This window comes from Erpetoichthys calabaricus, chromosome 1 (assembly GCF_900747795.2).
Source record: "Erpetoichthys calabaricus chromosome 1, fErpCal1.3, whole genome shotgun sequence".
Taxonomy (NCBI): domain Eukaryota; kingdom Metazoa; phylum Chordata; class Cladistia; order Polypteriformes; family Polypteridae; genus Erpetoichthys; species Erpetoichthys calabaricus.
In genome coordinates, this window is record NC_041394.2 from 105,111,043 (window position 1) to 105,129,840 (window position 18,798).

At 39.5% G+C, this 18,798-nt stretch overlaps 1 protein-coding gene across 5 annotated transcripts in view; it reads left to right on the forward strand.

Annotated features, from left to right (window-relative positions):
- LOC114654252 (peroxisome proliferator-activated receptor alpha-like) overlaps positions 1-18,798 on the forward strand; it is a 107,688-nt gene that overhangs the window by 49,192 nt on the left and 39,698 nt on the right. The window contains exon 1 of one of the 5 annotated variants that reach the window (XM_051930542.1): positions 10,540-10,635. The exons of the other annotated variants lie outside the window; for them this stretch is intronic. The gene's annotated coding sequence lies outside the window, so the exon portion shown is untranslated. Of the gene's footprint in view, positions 1-10,539; positions 10,636-18,798 lie in introns of those variants that run through there. 5 annotated transcript variants of the gene reach the window in all.

Consider the following 18,798-nt stretch of genomic DNA (forward strand, 5'->3'; position numbering starts at 1 on the left):
CTGATTGCAGTATTGGGCTGTACATTGCTGAAGTTTGGGAACATGCACACGAGTACTGCAGTGAACACTAGACATACCTTTTCTACTGTATTTGTTAAAATTTTGGTATTTACTAGGGATGCTCCAATCAGGTTTGTTAAGGCCAATACCAATCACTAATTTCATGTTACTTGATTGGCTGATTCTTATACTGATTTTTTTCTTTTTTGTTTTAATCCCTTTAAAAAACTTTTTACACTAAGGTCCTGTATAACCAGACTCCCAGAAGCCTTATATTCTATATTAAAGTGTTACCTTTAATATTTATTTTTATAGTGTTATCTTTAATAAGATCTTTAATAATAATTTTAATAATAATAATAGTTTTAATAATTTAACTATAGACCACAGGTGTTAACTGTTTATTTTTTATTAACAAAATGAAATACTTTAGGTTTACTGTTCAGTGACCATATAATTACTAAACTTTCCTTAAAATGCATGATTTAACTAATAGAATATGTACAAAAATATGTTTGCATAGTACATATGGCATAAAAGAAAATAAAATCCATTTTATAATTACACGCTGTCATACTGTTTATTTTTTTGTGTAATGTACCTATCTGAAACAAGGCTTAATTAAAAAGTAGTTTTCACTATTTCTCTAACACACAAAAAAATATATACCAGCCACCATGACACAACCTCTGAGGCTTTGCTGAGGTCCAGGGTTCGATTCCCCGCATGGGGGAGCAAAAGTGCATACACCTGATGAGCCCCAAATAGGGCAAAACACGTGTTGTGTACCCTTTGAATTATTTGACAGGTACTACTGTATATAACATGTCTATGATCTGCTTCTTGCAACTGAGAGGATATGGCAGATGTCTGCCAGCAGGCCAACTAACTACATGCGTTATATATAGTCACAGTCTTGCACCCGAGAGAGGACACTGAGTCCACAGGCTTCAAGAAAACCAACTTTATTCCAATCAAAACAAGAACATTCAGGGTATTTATTCAAATGGGATGTACCATTTCAATACACACTGATGCAGCAAGCTAGCAGTAATGGGGCCAGGTCAGTGGTCAGGTTAGAATGTTCCCTGCATCAACCATCACAACATAATCAATTAATATTGGCAATTAAACACTGCTTAAATGTAAATATTCATGTACTTACAGGTTTTAATAATTTTTAATCATTAATTACACTCCAGATTTTTTGTTGTTAAAATATACATTTGCTATATTTATTAAGGTGTGTGGTTTTTTTCCTTCAGTGTATCAGCTAGACATTCGTAATTCTTGAGTTGTAATTATAAAATTTAGATTACCATTTTAATTATGTAGTACTTGTCTTCTTTTGCTTTTTCTAATTAAATATGTAAGCTGGTGTACTTAAAGCAATCTCATTGTCCAAACTGAAACGTTGTCCCTATGGGACAAAAATAAGGACAAAATAAAAAGTTTATTACTCCACATTCTTTAACAAGAAGGCTAATCTCTCTGATAAGACAAGCCAACAAGCCTTGACCTCACTTTCTTTACACTGCTTGTAGTTTGCTGCAAAAAAAGAGAGACACCGGCTGGCACAACTACTGTAATACCTTGTGTAAAGGACCACTGCAACCAAATTACTGTAAAGCTCAGAAAAGCAGGAGCTAAAAAGACAATTTACCATCACAAAGTCTTTTTTAGTGAAAATCATCTGATTTAGATCAGTGGCCAATTGATTGGAGCATCCTTAGTTTCTGTTACACGTAATAACATTTTTTCTTGTTGAGAAAAATTCAGTGGTTTTGGCTTGTTTTTCCTGTAATAAACATGATGCTATGGAGGCTACAATAATGTAAAGATACATTTGCCAGGTAAGGTTTTATTTGTGCATTGTGCTTGTAAGAACTTAGTTTAATGTTAATGAAAATCACAAAATAAAATATCAAGCAGTCAAGGTTATAGAGCAGTGATGGATATTGAGAGATGCTAGAGAAAACAACAGGTAAAAGCTGGCAAAATACAATTTGCTTTCATGCCTGGGTATGAAATAACAAAATTGATCTTTGTTGTCAGTGTTTTAGTCATACTCTTGAAATTACAATCATTAACGAATTTAATGTGCATCTCAATTGTGGTAAGTGGCTACCTAAACCTGCTCGAAATATTTCTGAAAGACTAGAAAGTGGCAGAAGGTCCAAATTCAAAATTTTTATTCATAAAGAAACAAGAATGTCAAAATAACAGTTAACAAGAAGTTAACTAATGCCAGTGTGCAGCATGCTGTGAAGCATGTTGGTAGCTCTGTTAGGTTTAGGGGGTGCATTTTAGCCAGCAGTTTAGCAGATCTGATAAAAACTGACACAGTACTAAGATAAATAAGGGTGTACTCACACTAGGCATGTTTGTTCCGTACCATGCCCAAGAGCAATTGTCCTCCCTCCCTACTCCCCCATTGGCCTGCACTCACACTGCACTTAACGTTCTGGGCCCGGGCATGCTTTCGTCATGACTATGCGACTTTGTGTAAAGGCAGAACAAGATCCAAACATGGAGTGACAGCATGCATGTCAAAATGATTTTACTTATTTTGTGGTTGTTTTGGAGTTGTGTATGGCAGGATAACGCTCTACCCTCTTTCAGATTTATTGAGTGTAGAGCGCAGCATTTTGCTGTTAATCGTGCTGCATGTACAAGAAGATTTTTACGGTGACAAATGATGTTCAGGGAGGAATTTGCAGCTTTTCTTGCCAACTAAAATTCATGTTCATGTGTAAGGTAAGGATAAAAACCTGTTTGTAACTCAAATGAAATTGAATAAAATGAGAATTGCACTATCTGACTTGTCGCATCATTGACATCATGTCTGTTTTTCATGCTTGGGCACATTTAGAGATCACACTGTTCCCAAATGCTATTGAACAGTGCTAGGGCCCACCTTTTCCAAGTTCTTTTTCATTTGATTAGTGGAATGCCAGCTCATATTGCTGCTGACAAAATGATGAAATCATCCTCAGCTGAGAGGTCAGGTGTCTGGTACCACAGCAGTGATGTTGAGCACATCAGAGGTGTTAATGCTGCACTTATGGGTGGTAATCAGAGTCAGACCATTACATGTGGACAGGAGAACCTACTTGTGAAGAGCTGTAGAGGTAGTGTTCTCTTGGCTGTTTTCTTTTGCTGCCTCCATGGCTGATTGTTGCTAATGTTACTAAGTAGGTCAGTATCTGTGATATTAATACAAATTATAAAAAGTAATTGCTCTGCTACAGATCCTTACTGAACTCCGCTGATGATCTCATCCTATGTGGAATATCCTTCTGTCATCTGAGCACTTCATCTTATTAACCAGCTTGAAGTACAATTTTAATAAGTTATCTTCACTGGTGTCTAGTCATAAAATTACAATTTGGTGGAGTAAGGTACCAAAGGCTTTTTAAAATTCTTGTAAGTCATGTTATATCATTTTGGTTTATGGCACAATATTAAGAAATTTTAATGTTTACGTGTTAATCCCTTTTTTAGAGATATACAACAATATTTTGACATTTTAAAATTTTAATTTAAAACGTCTGTCATTACATTTTCCTAGTTAGAATTTAACTTGCGGATATAGTAATTTTGTTTTGAATGGTGGAAAGTGACCGTCTTAAATGCAAGCTATTATAACATTTAAAGCCTTACTGCAAGGTGTTATAACATTGCATTTTCCATAATCAGACTTTAAATTTTAAATATGTATAATATATGTGTGACTTTAAGATACTGATGATATCTACATTTTAGTATTTCATAATCAGAATGTTATTTAGAGGTTTGGTTTACTTCATAATTATTTCCTTTTAATTTGTATAGAGCTTTCATTTGAAGATATTTGTAATTATATTTCATGTCATCAAAATTCTGTTGCAGATAAAGTGCACACAGAATGTATTTAGACCTTTTCACTTTTTTACATTTTATGTTGTAGCTTTATGCTGAAATCATTTAAATTCATTTTCCCTTCTCTCAAGCAACACTCAATGTCCCCTGACATAGCAAAAACAGGATTTTAGTGATTTTTGCAAATTAATTTAAAAAAAAAAAACAAAAAAAAACTGAAATGTCATACTGACATAAGTATTCAAACACTTTCCTATGATGCTTGAAATCTGGTTCAGGTGCATCCCATTCTATTGAACTTTGTTAAGATGTTTCTGTGCTTTTTTGGCATCTAACTGTGGTAAATTGAATTGGTTAGACATGATTAGGAAAAGCACACATTTGTCTATACAACTCTTACAGCTGGCAGCGTGTGTTAGAGCAAAAACCGAGCCCAAGCCATGATGTCAAAGGAACTGCCTGCAGAGCTTAGAGACAGGATTGTGTCAAAGCATACATCTGGGGAAGAAAGGCTAAACAATTCCTGCCACCCTGAAGATTCATGATTGGCCTTAATAATTTTAAAATGGAAAAAAGTTTGAAACAACCACAACTCTTTATAGAACAAATGAGGGAGTAGGGCCTTGATAAGAGAGATAGTCAAGAACCCCATGGTCACACTTGTTGTGTTCCAGAGAACTTGTGTGAAATGGAGAAAATTCCAGAAGGACAAACATCACTACAACACTCTGCTGAACAGGACTTTATAGCTAAATGGTGTGATGGAAGCCTCTGCTAAAGAAAAGCCTCTGCTCAGTAAAAGATTGAAATTTATAGCCTCGAATTCTAAGCATCATATCTGAAGGAAACCACACACTGCTCATTACCTGCACAGTACCATTTCATCTGTGAAGCATGTTGATGGGAGCACCATTCTATCAGGCTGATTTTCAATACCAGGTTCTGGGAGACTAGACAGGGTTGAGGGAAAGCTGATTGGAGTAAAGTATAGAATTATCCTTAAATAAACCTTGCCTCGGAATGCTCTTGACCTCAGATTGGGGCAAAGGTTGAACTTCCAGAGCTTGAGAGGATCTGCAGAGAAGAATGGCAGAAAATCGGCCAATCTAGGTGAGCAATGCTTGTTAAATCATACCCAAGAATACTCCAGGCTGTAATCACTGCTTATGATGCGTCAACACAATACTGCATAAAGGGTCTAAATACTTGTGTCTGCATAATATTTCATTTTTTTGTTTTTAATAAATTTACAAAGATATTTAAAATCCTGTTTTTGCTTTATCAGTCTAAGATATTAAGTGTTGCTTGATGAGGGAAAAATTAATTTAAATGATTTGAGCATAAGGCTACAACATGAGAAAAAAACTGAATGAGTCTGAATACTTTATGAATCTGCTGTGTCTATAACATATTTTTATTAGTTAAAATTAGAATTCAAACCTTAACTTAAAAATGTTCTCGAGATAGATAGATAGATAGTTACATAGATAGATAGATATATAGATAGATAGATATTTTATTAATCCCCAAGGGGAAATTCACATACTGTACTCACGCATCAGCATACTGATAAAAACAAAATTAAAGAGTGATAAAAACACAGTGCAAGTTAAAAAGTGCAAGGTGGAGAGTGCGAGGCAGATATAACAGTCAATAACATTGTATAATGTTGCTGTTTAATCCACCCTCCCGTTGGAATTGAAGAGTCGCATAGTGTGGGGGAGGAACGATCTCCTCAGTCTGTCAGTGGAGCAGGACAGTGACAGCAGTCTGTTGCTGAAGCTACTCCTCTGTCTGGAGATGGTACTGTTAAGTGGATGCAGTGGATTCTCCATGATTGACCGGAGCCTGCTAAGCGCCCATCACTCTTCCACAGATGTCAAACTGTCCAGCTCCGCGCCTACAATAGAACCTGCCTTCCTCATCAGTTTGCACAGGCATGAGGCACCCCTCTTCTTTATACTGCCTCCCCAGCACACCACCGCGTAGAAGAGGGTGCTCGCCACAACCGTCTGATAGAACATCTGTAGCATCTTATTGCAGATGTTGAAGGATGCCAGCCTCCTAAAGAAGTATAGTCGGTTTTGTCCTCTCTTGCACAGAACATCAGTATTGGCAGTCCAGTCCAGTTTATCATCCAGCTGCACTCCCAGGTATTTATAGGTCTGTACCATCTGCACACAGTCACCTCTGATAATCACGGGGTCCGTGAGGAGCCTGGGCCTCCTAAAATCCACCACCAGCTCTTGTGTTCAGTTGTACATGGTTTGAGTCGCACCATTTAACAAAGTCCTTGATTAGGTTCCTACACTACTCCTCCTGCCCACTCCTGATGCAGCCCACGATAGCAGTGTAGTCAGCGAATTTTTGCACATGGCAGGACTCTGAGTTGTATTGGAATTCTGATGTATATAGGCTGAACAGGACCGGAGAAAGCACAGTCCCCTGCGGCGCTCCTGTGCTGCTGACCACAATGTCAGACCTGCAGTTCCCGAGACGCACATACTGAGGTCTGTTTGTAAGATAGTTCACGATCCATGTCACCAGGTATGAATCTTCTCCCATCTCTGTTAGCTTGTCCCTAAGGAGCAGAGGTTGGATGGTGTTGAAGGCGCTAGAGAAGTCCAGAAACATAATTCTTACTGCACCACTGCCTCTGACCAAGTGGGAGAGGGATAGGTGTAGCATGTAGATAGATAGATAGATAGATAGATGATGGCATCCTCTGCTCCCAACTTCTCCTGGTATGCGAACTGCAGAGGATCTAGGGCGTGGTGGACCTGTGGCCTCAGGTGGTGAAGCAGCAGCCGCTCCATGGTCTTCATCACATGTGACATCAGGGCGACAGGCCTGAAGTCATTCAGCTCACTAGGATGTGATACCTTTGGGACTGGGGTGATGCAAGATGTTTTCCAAAGCCTTGGGACTCTCCCCTGTTCCAGGCTCAGGTTGAAGATGCGCTGTAGAGGACTTCCCAGCTCCAACGCACAGACCTTCAACAGTCGTGGCGATACTCCATCTGGACCCACTGCTTTGCTGGCACAAAGTCTCCTCAGCTCTCTGTTTACCTGGGCTGCTGTAAGCCCTTTTCTTCTGTGTTATTCTGCAACTTTTGCTCCAGTTTTCTTCTGTACTGCTCCTTCGCCGCCCTGACCTGGACTTGGAGTTCCTTCTGCACGCACTTGAGCTCATGCTGATCACCGCCTTTAAAAGCCCTTTTGTTCTGGTTCAAAAGGTCCTTGATGTCACTTGTAATCCATGGCTTGTTGTTAGCATAGCAGCGTACTGTTCTTACTGGAACTGCAATGTCCATACAGAAGTTGAAGTAGTCAGTAGTCCAGTCAACAACTTACTGGAACTGCAGTGTCCATACAGAAGTTGATGTAGTCAGTAGTGCAGTCAACAACCTCCTCAATGTTCTCACTATGTGACCCCAGCAGGATATTCCAGTCCGTAGTTCCAAAGCAGTCTCTCAGAGCCTGCTTTGCCTCAGGGGACCACTTCCTGAATTAGTGTGTGGTTGTAGGTAGCTCCCTCACTCTTGGTTTGTATTGAGGCTGAAGAAGAACCAGGTTATGATCTGCTTTCCCAAGCGCAGGCAGTGGGGTGGCGCTATATGCGCCCTTAACGTTTGCGTACAATAGGTCAATAATCTTATTTCCCTGGGCGTTACAATCCACATACTGGGAGAAGGCAGGTAATGTTTTGTCCAGCGTCACATGGTTAAAATCTCCAGAGATTAGCACAAGTGCCTCGGGGTGCTGTGTTTGTAGTAGTAGCAACAGCGGAGTGGATGATGTCGCCCGCTATCTCCACGTCTGCGCGAGGAGGGATGTAAACAACAATAACAACAATGATGTGTCCAAACTCTCTGGGCAAGTAATAGGGACGCAGACGGCCAGCAGTTCGATGTCCCTGCAGCAAGTGGAGATTTTGACGTTTACTAGTCCAGGGTTGCACCACCTTGTATTCACATAGAGAGCGAGTCCTCCTCCTTTCAGCTTCCCGCAAGTATTTGCGTCTCTGTCCACTCTAACTGTGCTAAACCCGGGTAGCTCCATGTTAGCATCTGGGATGCTTATTGTTAGCCATGTTTCACAAAAACACAACAAACTGCATTCTCTGTAGTTCTTAACATTTTTCACCAGTGCAGCCAGTTCATCGATCTTTTTTGGTAGTGAGTTCACATTTCCTAGGATCACAGAAGGCACCGAAGGCTTGTATCGCCATTTCCTCGCTAGCCGCTTAGCCTTTAACTTAGTGCTGGCTCTGCTGCCACGATACGACCTTCTTACCTCGTCAGGTAAATGGGGAACCACACCGGCACAGGCCTTTGTTCTCTATTAAATATTAAAATGGTTTCCCATATTTTCTGATTGACTATAATTGTGTTTGGTTTACTACTCCAGATACCTCCTATCTCACATCAGTGTTCGCTGTCATTTAGAATACTACTTTACTACCAGTTTATTTTGAATATAGTTTATTCTGTCTTATACTGCATATACATAAAGCCTATTTGTCTGCTGGGCTCTTGTAAAATTTAGTCATACTGGCAAATCTTCAGAAATTATATTCTTCATCAACCTGAAATAAATGATGGATTATGCTTAATGAAAGTTTATAAGTAACTTATTTTATTTCTCTCTGTATTACTGGCAAACTTCTGTCAGGCCTAGCTGTTTCATTCAGTGCACCTAATGCCTGAAATAAATATACTCTTCTCTTTTAAAATCTATAAGCAAGGAGCCTTTTTAAACGTCTGCCTGCAGCATTCCTTTTAACTCTTTTATAAGTATGTAATTGAAATGTTTGCTCTCTGTATTAGAAAACAGAGTTTTAGGCTGAATGCTCCTTTTGCAAATCACATAAATGGATTCCTAATATGTATCCAGCATCTTGAGGAGCCATGCTCCTCTGAGAGCAAAGTAGAAGTGTCATGTACACATTTAATTTATTTTTATTCAGACTGAGCATGATCTCCTATTTCATACTTGTGTAGGTGCCTGAATAGAACTATCTGGCCAAATCGGTATTAGTATTCTCTCATTGTGAAATGTACCATTAAAATCACTGCTTGCTTGTTCTTTGTTTCTTTCTGGTTCAAAATTTTGGATGATATCCAGACACTAAAAATCATTTAAGATACTGCATGTAAAATAATTCCTTCTTGCAAAGGCACTAGGTGAGTGGTGGTCAGGTGTTTTTTTCTGCCAGAAGCATTACCTAAATCAGTCATTTTTCTCCCCTGGGATAAACAAGGACATTAATAGCAAATGTAGTGTGTGATTGGTAATAAAAGTCATTCAGGTTATGCAATAATTGTTAAAGTGAATAAAATATAAAATTATGAACCTGTATTCCTTCAAGTGAATTTGCCTTACAAAAATATTCAGTCCTTTGACTAATTCTTTCATTTTTACTCTATCCCGGTATTTTATATTTTGTGGTATTTCCATTTTAAAGCACTTAAAACAGTTTTTTTTATTTTTTGTAACACTTTTATGTTAGAAATATAACTTTTTTCTTAACTATTAACTCCCTGTGTTATGTAAACTTAGAGCTTCTACAGGTGACAGCTACCTAACAGGCGTAAAATTCAGGTTGTGAATATGAAGTACTGTTGTGAAAATGTGAATTACAAATGCAAGTTTCTAGGTTTTGGTATGCCCCAGTGGTCATTGTCAGTTCAGTTATCAGGAAATGATGACTTAATTAAACCATCCAGATGCTGCATAGTAAAGGCATTCTTCAAAACATACATACATACATACATACATACATAAGGAGACTTATGAGAGAAGCAATGGGCAGTCCAATAATCACTTTGAAGGACCTACAGAGTTTTGTATTTGAGACCAGAGTAAAGATGCTCCAATCAACCATATCAGGAGCTCAACATAACACTGGCCTGTATCGGAGCGTGACATAAAAGAAGCCATCGCTTAAAAAGAACCATGTCAAAACACATCTTCAGCTTGCCAGAAAGCACGAGTGACCCCCCAATGTGATGTGGGAAAAGGTTTTGTGATCAGATGAGGCTAAAGTTTGGCTTTGTGGTGCAAATGTAGCACATCTTCATCTCAAAAATTATTACTCCTACAGTGAAGCTATGATGGTGGTAGATTTTTTGTGCGGCTGGTTTTCATCAACAGGTACTGGGCATTTTTATTTAAAATGGAAACATGGATGGTAGAAGATGCAATCAAATACTGCTGTAGAATCTATTTTAGTCTGTTAAAAAAGCTGAAGCTTACATGTTAAGTTCATATTTCAGCAGGTCTGTGATCACAAGGACAAGGCCAAAATAAACTTGGAGTACATAAAGGACAACAAGATAAATACCTTATAATAGCCCAATCAAAGCTATGATTGCAGTTTAATTAAGAAAATTTGTCATTATTTGCAAATTGCAGTGCAAAAGCATTATCCGTCTAATCTGAGCAACCAGGAGCAAATCTGCCTGGAAGAATGAGCCAAACTAATTCTGGAACACCATATAAAGCAGTTTTTTCATATAAAGCAGAACCTCTGCGTTTTTCCAGTTGATTCTGGGGTTCGTCAGGGGTGTGTTCTTGTTTCTACTCTGTTCAGTGTTTACATTGACTGGGTGTTGGGCAAGGTCGTGGGTTCCAACGGGAGTGGGGCATCTATTGGTGAATAAAGATTCACTTATCTTGACTTTGCAGACAATGCTGTGATCTTCGCTGAGTCAATGGAGGCTCTGATCGGCACTCTCAAGAGACTGAGCGAGGAGTCTGAGCATCTGAGCTTGTGAGTGTTCTGCATAAAAACCAAGATACAGGCCTTTAATGACCTCTTAGGCACAGTCATCAGCAGTGTGTCTGTCTGCGAAGAGAGTGTCAACCTTGTCGAGAGGTTTACTTCCCTTGGCAGTGGCATTTATGTCTCTGATGACTCTTCTTATGAAGTCATTAGACGGATTGGGAAAGCATGGGGGGTCATGAGGTTGCTAGAAGGGGGTGTGAGGCACTCATAATATCTTTGCAAAAGGATGAAGGTCCAAGTCTTTAGAGTCCTGGTGCTTCCTGTCTTGCTATATGGTTTGCGAGATGTGAATGCTATCCAGTGACCTGAGACGAAGATTGGACACCACAGTACTGTGTCTCTTTGGAGAATCCTTTGGTACCGCTGGTTTGACATTTTGTCAAATGAGCGGTTGCTCACGGAGTTCAGAATGAGGCACATCACCTGCATTGTGAGGAGGCGTCAGCATGTGGTGTGATTCCCTGAGTGTGAGGGAGGAGCCCAAGTAGCTTGACCAGGCCAAGGGGATGTCCATGTAACACCTGACTGTGGCAGATACTGTAGATGGTCATTTCCAGGGGATGGGACTGGATTTTGTGTTTGTTTGGGGGGGTGGAAACCAGGATCCCAAGCTGTTTCATAGTGTGGTGGGTGCGGCAGTTCTCTGTACCAGTGCATGCTCCCCAACCTAACCTGACTTGACCTGATATTAAGCTGGTATATACCAAGCTCAAAAGATATAAAGCTGTTACTGTTGCGAATGGTGGCTATGCCCAATGTTAAAGTAAGGGGCTTGAATTCTTCTGAAACTGAACTTTTTTTTTTAAACTAATATAAAACTATGTTGCTTTTAAAATCTAATTTTGAGTACTTTGAAATAGATATATTATAGAGAACAGAACTTCAGTGTAGAATTTTGATATGCAAAAAAATCAGAGAATTGGCCAAGGAACTTAGTACTTTTGCAAAGCACTAGTTAAAGCCTCAGATTGCATCATTTTAATTTGCATACATAAACATGAAATTAATATTTGCAGTGAAAATCACTATTTACAGTACTATTACATTTTAACCTTTTGGAGAAATTTCATTTGAGTCTTGAAAACTTTAGGCTTAAATATGGTAGTATTCTTCATCTTCCTCTGTTAATGTGGTATGTTGACACCTTTTCACTGCGCTTTAGCATATACTTCTAAAATATTTCTGTATCTATATTAATGTACATCTTAAGGTGTCAGGGAGTTTCAGCCTATCCCATTATCCTGTTCAATTTCTGTGCCACATTTCTGCTGTTTATACTTATAACCATAGTAGTTGTATTCCAGGCTGTGCCTGTTCTGAGGGACAGGAGCTTTAGTATATGTTACTCACTCCAGGCCAAGGCATTCTATAAATGAGTTTACCTTATTTTTTACTTGTGATGTCATTTCAAACTGTTAAGATATTAGAATACTGTGCACACAGTGTAAAGAATGATAAAAAAAGCTTAGGTGCACCATCTATTTTTATGGTGTAATATTACCATATATCAAAATAGGTCTCTGCGATGGGCCGGCGCCCTGCCCGGGGTTTGTTTCCTGCCTTGCGCCCTGTGTTGGCTGGGGTTGGCTCAAGCAGTCCCCTGTGACCCTGTAGTTGGGATATAGCGGGTTGGATAATGGATGGATGGAAAATAGGTCTTCAAATAAAAATATTGATCAGCAGTGCTCAAAAACATGTGCTTATATGGAGTTCAATGCCTCGCAAACAGGCTCATTTAAATAAATTAGTAATAGAACAGTTTATTACAAATACAGAAGCCATATTGTGTCAAGCAGCCTGGGTTATCTTTCTAGTGCTATTTAGATAAGATTAGATTTTTTTACAAATCATAACTATCAAAATAAGAGATTCAATGAATTAAGTAATCAAAAAGTTAAAAAAATTATATGTCTACAATCTTCAATGCAGAAAGTAAATAAGATGAGATTTGGAAGCCTGACTGATAGCAGTCATAGCTACCATCAGCAATTATTCTGTAAAATAAAAAACAAAGATTTTTTGTATGCTTTAGTAAGCGTTAACAATTAGTAAGCTTTTTTTCTTTTCTGTTCTTTTTTTTTTTGGCTGATTAAACCTAATTTAACACTGGAAAGTTAGCTATCAGTAAAAAATATGATAATTATAAGTAATTTTAAATTTGTTAGTATACAAGTTAATACTCTGAAATTAAAAATGGACTTTAACAGGTATTCGGTGTCAGATTTTTGATTGTTTGGTGAGATTCGCCCATTTAACTAAATGGAGTTTTTAGTGTGCTAGATAGAATTTATTTTGGATTTTATAAATACGGTATATACAGTGCATCCGGAAAGTATTCACAGCACATCACTTTTTCCACATTTTGTTATGTTACAGCCTTATTCCAAAAATGGATTAAATTCATTTTTTCCCTCAGAATTCTATACACAACACCCCATAATGACAACGTGAAAAAAGTTTACTTGAGGTTTTTGCAAATTTATTAAAAATAAAAAAATTGAGAAAGCACATGTACGTAAGTATTCACAGCCTTTGCCATGAAGCTCAAAATTGAGCTCGAGTGCATCCTGTTTCCCCTGATCATCCTTGAGATGTTTCTGCAGCTGAATTGGAGTCCACCTGTGGTAAATTCAGTTGATTGAACATGATTTGTAAAGGCTCACACCTGTCTATATAAGGTCCCACAGTTGACAGTTCATGTCAGAGCACAAACCAAGCATGAAGTCAAAGAAATTGTCTGTAGACCTCTGAGACAGGATTGTCTCGAGGCACAAATCTGGGGAAGGTTACAGAAAAATTACTGCTGCTTTGAAGGTTCCAATGAGCACAGTGGCCTCCATCATCAAGTGGAAGAAGTTCGAAACCACCAGGACTCTTCCTAGAGCTGGCCGGCCATCTAAAGTGAGCGATCGGGGGAGAAGGGCCTTAGTCAGGGAGGTGACCAAGAACCCGATGGTCACTCTGTCAGAGCTCCAGAGGTCCTATGTGGAGAGAGGAGAACCTTCCAGAAGGACAACCATCTCTGCAGCAATCTACCAATCACTCCTCTCCTTAGTAAAAGGCACATGGCAGCCCGCCTGGAGTTTGCCAAAAGGCACCTGAAGGACTCAGACCGTGAGAAAGAAAATTCTCTGGTCTGATGAGACAAAGATTGAACTCTTTGGTTTGAATGCCAGGCGTCACAATTGGGGAAAACCTGGCACCATCCCTACAGTGAAGCATGGTGGTGGCAGCATCATGCTGTGGGGATGTTTTTCAGTGGCAGGAACTGGGAGACTAGTCAGGATAAAGGGAAAGATGACTGCAGCAATGTACAGAGACATCCTGGATGAAAACCTGCTCCAGAGCGCTCTTGACCTCAGACTGGGGCGACGGTTCATCTTTCAGCAGGACAACGACCCTAAACACACAGCCAAGATATCAAAGGAGTGGCTTCAGGACAACTCTGTGAATGTCCTTGAGTGGCCCAGCCAGAGCCGAGACTTGAATCAAATTGAACATCTCTGGAGAGATCTTAAAATGGCTGTGCACCGACACTTCCCATCCAACCTGATGGAGCTTGAGAGGTGCTGCAAAGAGGAATGGGCGAAACTGGCCAAGGATAGGTGTGCCAAGCTTGTGGCATCATATTCAAAAAGACTTGAGGCTGTAATTGCTGCCAAAGGTGCATTATTGAGCAAAGGCTGTGAATACTTATGTACACGTGATTTCTCAGTTTTTTTATTTTTAATAAATTTGCAAAAACCTCAAGTAAACTTTTTTCATGTTGTCATTATAGGGTGTTGTGTGTAGAATTCTGAAGAAAAAAATGAATTTAATTCATTTTGGAATAAGGCTGTAACATAACAAACATAACAAAAGGTGGAAAAAGTGATGCGCTGTGAATACTTTCCAGATGCACTGTATTGCACATCAAATTAACATGTATTAAGTGTCACTGCTGATGTCTCATTTTACCTGTTTACTCCACTTTCTTATGTGTTCACTGGTTAAGACTGCCTTTGTTAAATTTCTCAATGGAAGATGGATCCATTATTTTAGCATTCCTTTAAAACAGTCTTTGTTTTCTTGTTTTCAATATATCCTGTATAAATCATAAGATGTTCTTGTTTATGTCTGTATACTCATCTAGAATTATTAATTGGATGAGACTTAATTACATTCAGGACATTTTAATGATTACATTAGTGAACACTCCTTTGGGCGGCACGGTGGTAACGCTGCTGCCTCGTAGTAAGGAGACCTGGGTTTGCTTCCCGGGTCCTCCCTGCGTGGAGTTTGCATGTTCTCCCCGTGTCTGCGTGGGTTTCCTCCAGGTGCTCCAGTTTCGTCCCACAGTCTAAAGACATGGTTAGGTGCATTGGCGATCCTAAATTGTTCCTAGTGTATGCTTAGTGTGTGTGTCCTGCAGTGGGCTGGCACCCTGCCTGGGGTTTGTTCCTGCCTTGCGTCCTGTGCTGGCTGGGATTGGCTTCAGCAGACCCCCGTGACCCTGTGTTAGGATATAGCAGGTTGGACAATGACTGTCTGACTGACACTCCTTTGGCTTGACCATCTTGATTTTATTACGGTAATTTATTCTCTATTTTGAAGAGGCAGGTATGACAAACAAAAAATATTCAAGTAGTGAGTGGCGTTCTGTGGGCAAGAATTACCTGTTAATAATAGTGGAGAATAGACAAATGAGAGAATAGCCAGACTCATTTAAGCTAACAGGAAGGCCACAAATATTCAAATAATCACTCTTTACAAGAATAGTGTGCAGAAAGACATCTCCAAATGCACAGAATGTTGGACCTTGAAGGAGATGGTCTATAGCAAAAGAAGACTTTGCCAGGTTCCATTCTAGTCCGCTAAAAAGAGGAGGATAAGTGATTCACTATGCATCTGATCACTAAAACTGGATGACTAAAGATTGGAAAAAAATGTGTGCTCTGCCAAATTTTTATGTTTTACTGAGACTTGTGGGTTGTTGGACTGGAATTTCCTATAAATAGCATGAATAAATACATGTAAATGTAGGGCAGTGCGACAAGCTGATGATGGTGGTAATGTGATAGTGTTGAGCATGGTCATATCAACCATAAAGGTAACTTGGGTGCACAACCAGGGGCCCTGCTTGCAAAAGGGCCTTCGAATGTATGAGAGAAAAAAGCTTAAGTTTTCACCTATAGTACAGCCACTCGCAACAATCTGCTGTTCGGCTCTCACCCCTACCCATTTCAATCTTCATGATTATAAACCTATTATATGGATGGGACATGATCAGAGTAGGTGTCTAATAGATCACTTTTATGAAATCAAACATTTAATGTGTTACAGTGTCGCAAAAAAGAAAAAGTCTACATGGATGGTAATCCATATTACTAACCGAGAATAAACCGGATATGGACGCAGGTACACGGCGATGGGACCATGAGACATACTGCGCAAACGAAGTTTTATCCACCGCGAACGAAGGAGTCACGGCCCAAAAACAAAAGAGCTCAACTAACGTGAATGAGAAATGAAGCAACAACGCGCCCATAGCTAACGACTAACGACACAGCCACACAAAAAAGAGGATTCTGCGCTGCACCCCAGAGTCAAACGGAAGAGGCTACGGAGGCCCCACAGGTCCACAAAGATAGTACGGAAGGCGTGGGAAAGTACGAAAGGCGCAGGATAGCTAACGACTAACGACACAGCCACACAGAAAAGAGGATTCTGCACTGCACCCCAGAGTCACACGTAAGACACTACGGCGTCCGCAAAGGTCCACAAAGATAGTATAGAAGGCGCGAGAAAGTACGAAAGGCCCAGGCGCCTACCACGCGCTTCTGAACTAAACGTCCACACTACACAGCATGGTCCGGGTAATGAGAATAAACGAACTCTCCGTATTAAACGTACGGCATCCTCACACGTCCAAACCATATAGCATATGTGAATCACATTACAGTGATGCATTATTAACGGTACAACCACAGAAAACGCTCCGTATTAACAGTAAGGGCAATTATCCATATTACTAACGGTAGACAACGGTCACGGCTCCAAAACGATCCAGCTCAACTAACGGAGCTACAAAAGCGAGCCTGCATGGATAAAAACAATAGACATAGGTGCCTACAACGCGCGTCTGAAACCGCGGAAGCAAAACTGTCTCGGCTCCAAAACCAAACAGCTCCGCATGAACAAATACAATGTACATAGATGCCTACAACAAGCGTCAGAAACTGCGGAAGCAAAGCAGGCACGGGTTCAAAACGAAAGACCACAACTGATGGAGATACAAACACGAGCCCGCCTGGATATAATCAATGAACGCAGGCGCCTACAGCGCGCGTCTGAAATGCCGCAAGCAAAGCAGGCACATATTGCATACATTCATCAATGTATTTCGGGTTACCCAACACCGGGGGTAGGCGAGCGAAGCGAGCAGGGGGCGGAGCCCCCTTGTTTATAATAACAGCCTAGTGGTACAGTGAAAAGAAAATTTAAAAAGACACAAACAAAAGATGCTGTTTTGCTGAAAACTGTACCTTACATTTAATAAAAATAAACCAAAATGATTTTATGAAAAAGCACTTTAAACAAAAAGAAAATACTGCAGTTGAAACTAATGAGAGTGGTTTACAGATATTCAGGAGGAGGCTTAATATCACCCCATGTTACAGCTCTAGTAGCAATGTGCAGATCAGTTCTGCAGAATCCCATAACACCAACATACAGTAGACGGGAACAAGAATGTGGTAGACAGCAAGGCCAATTAAGATGCAACTAACAACTCTAAATCCGAACAAAGGATCCTCTTTTTGTCTTTTATTTAGTGCAAATATGCCACCCCAAAAAAGTTCAGTTACATATTACCTTTCGACACAAACTGTTATAGGCTTTTTAAAAATGTTTACTTTATGTCTGTTAACTGTGCTATAAGAAGAAACTTGATGTCCTGTAGGTGTACTGTTAACCCTAATGATACTGAAACACTAGTAAGCAAAAGATAAATAAATAAACTACAGTTTATCCAATATAAAATTTTTATTTTTTTTTCTACTTTAGCCTCTGTGCCTGTTATTTTTGACATAGTGTGATGTTCATAATGTGTAAGTGTACGAATGTGCCTGTTGGGTGTGGTAAGGTGACATGAGAGGGACCTTTTGAGGTTCAACACCCTTGAGACCGGTGATCAAAACCCATCCTTAGTGTTGGGATTGTTTTCTTGACAACATTAAGTTTCTTAATACTACTTTAGCATTGTTTGAATATCATGACATAGTGTTCCTGCACATCATGGCTGACCATGTGCATGGTCAATGTTGGTCCAGGTTCCATAAATATTTTAGAACCTTTTTGAAACCATTCTTAAAGTAATTTAGGCTTTCTGTAGGTAAAGGAGAACACTACCTGGTAGTAGATAGGTGTACCTTATAATGTGGTCACAGATTGTAAAATTAAAATTTACATACAAAGAGATACAGTAGTGTTGGATTAATACTAAAATTTTGACTTTGGTAGCAATCTTGACTTTAGCAGCGCGTTCTATTACCAAAACAATACGAAAGTAAATAACAGATAAAGCTCTAAACCACTGTTCTCTCCACGCCTATGCTTGGTCCACATAGCCTGCACATACGCTTGCCGTCCAGCTCTGTCATTCTAAGGTTGCCTGGATTAAGGCTCATAATTGCTTAATCAGGATTGCCCTCTCAGATTTTTAAGATCACAGATTTACACATATATGGGGGATATTTGGGGTTGGGGGGGTGTCACATTTAGAGTTTTGCACATGTGAATAAATACATACTCTTTTGAAGAGTGAAGGGGTTAGCAAAGCACAAGGTGCCAATACTAAATGTAACATGATGCTGGTATAGATAGATAGATAGATAGATAGATAGATACTAGTACCATTTTAAAAATTGGGTAGTTCGGCACTTGTATTGATATACTGCATGACACTAGTATACAGTTTATGTGCATTTTATTAATTTATTCACTCTGTGTATGTGTATAATGCATACATATTTAATATTTATTATGGTGCACATTATACTTCTATGTCATGCCACACTGTAGGCAAATGCTTGAGGGCTACTTGGTTGTCAGTCATTTTCCAACCTGCTATATCCTGACACAGGGTCACGGGGGTCTGCTGGAGCCAAT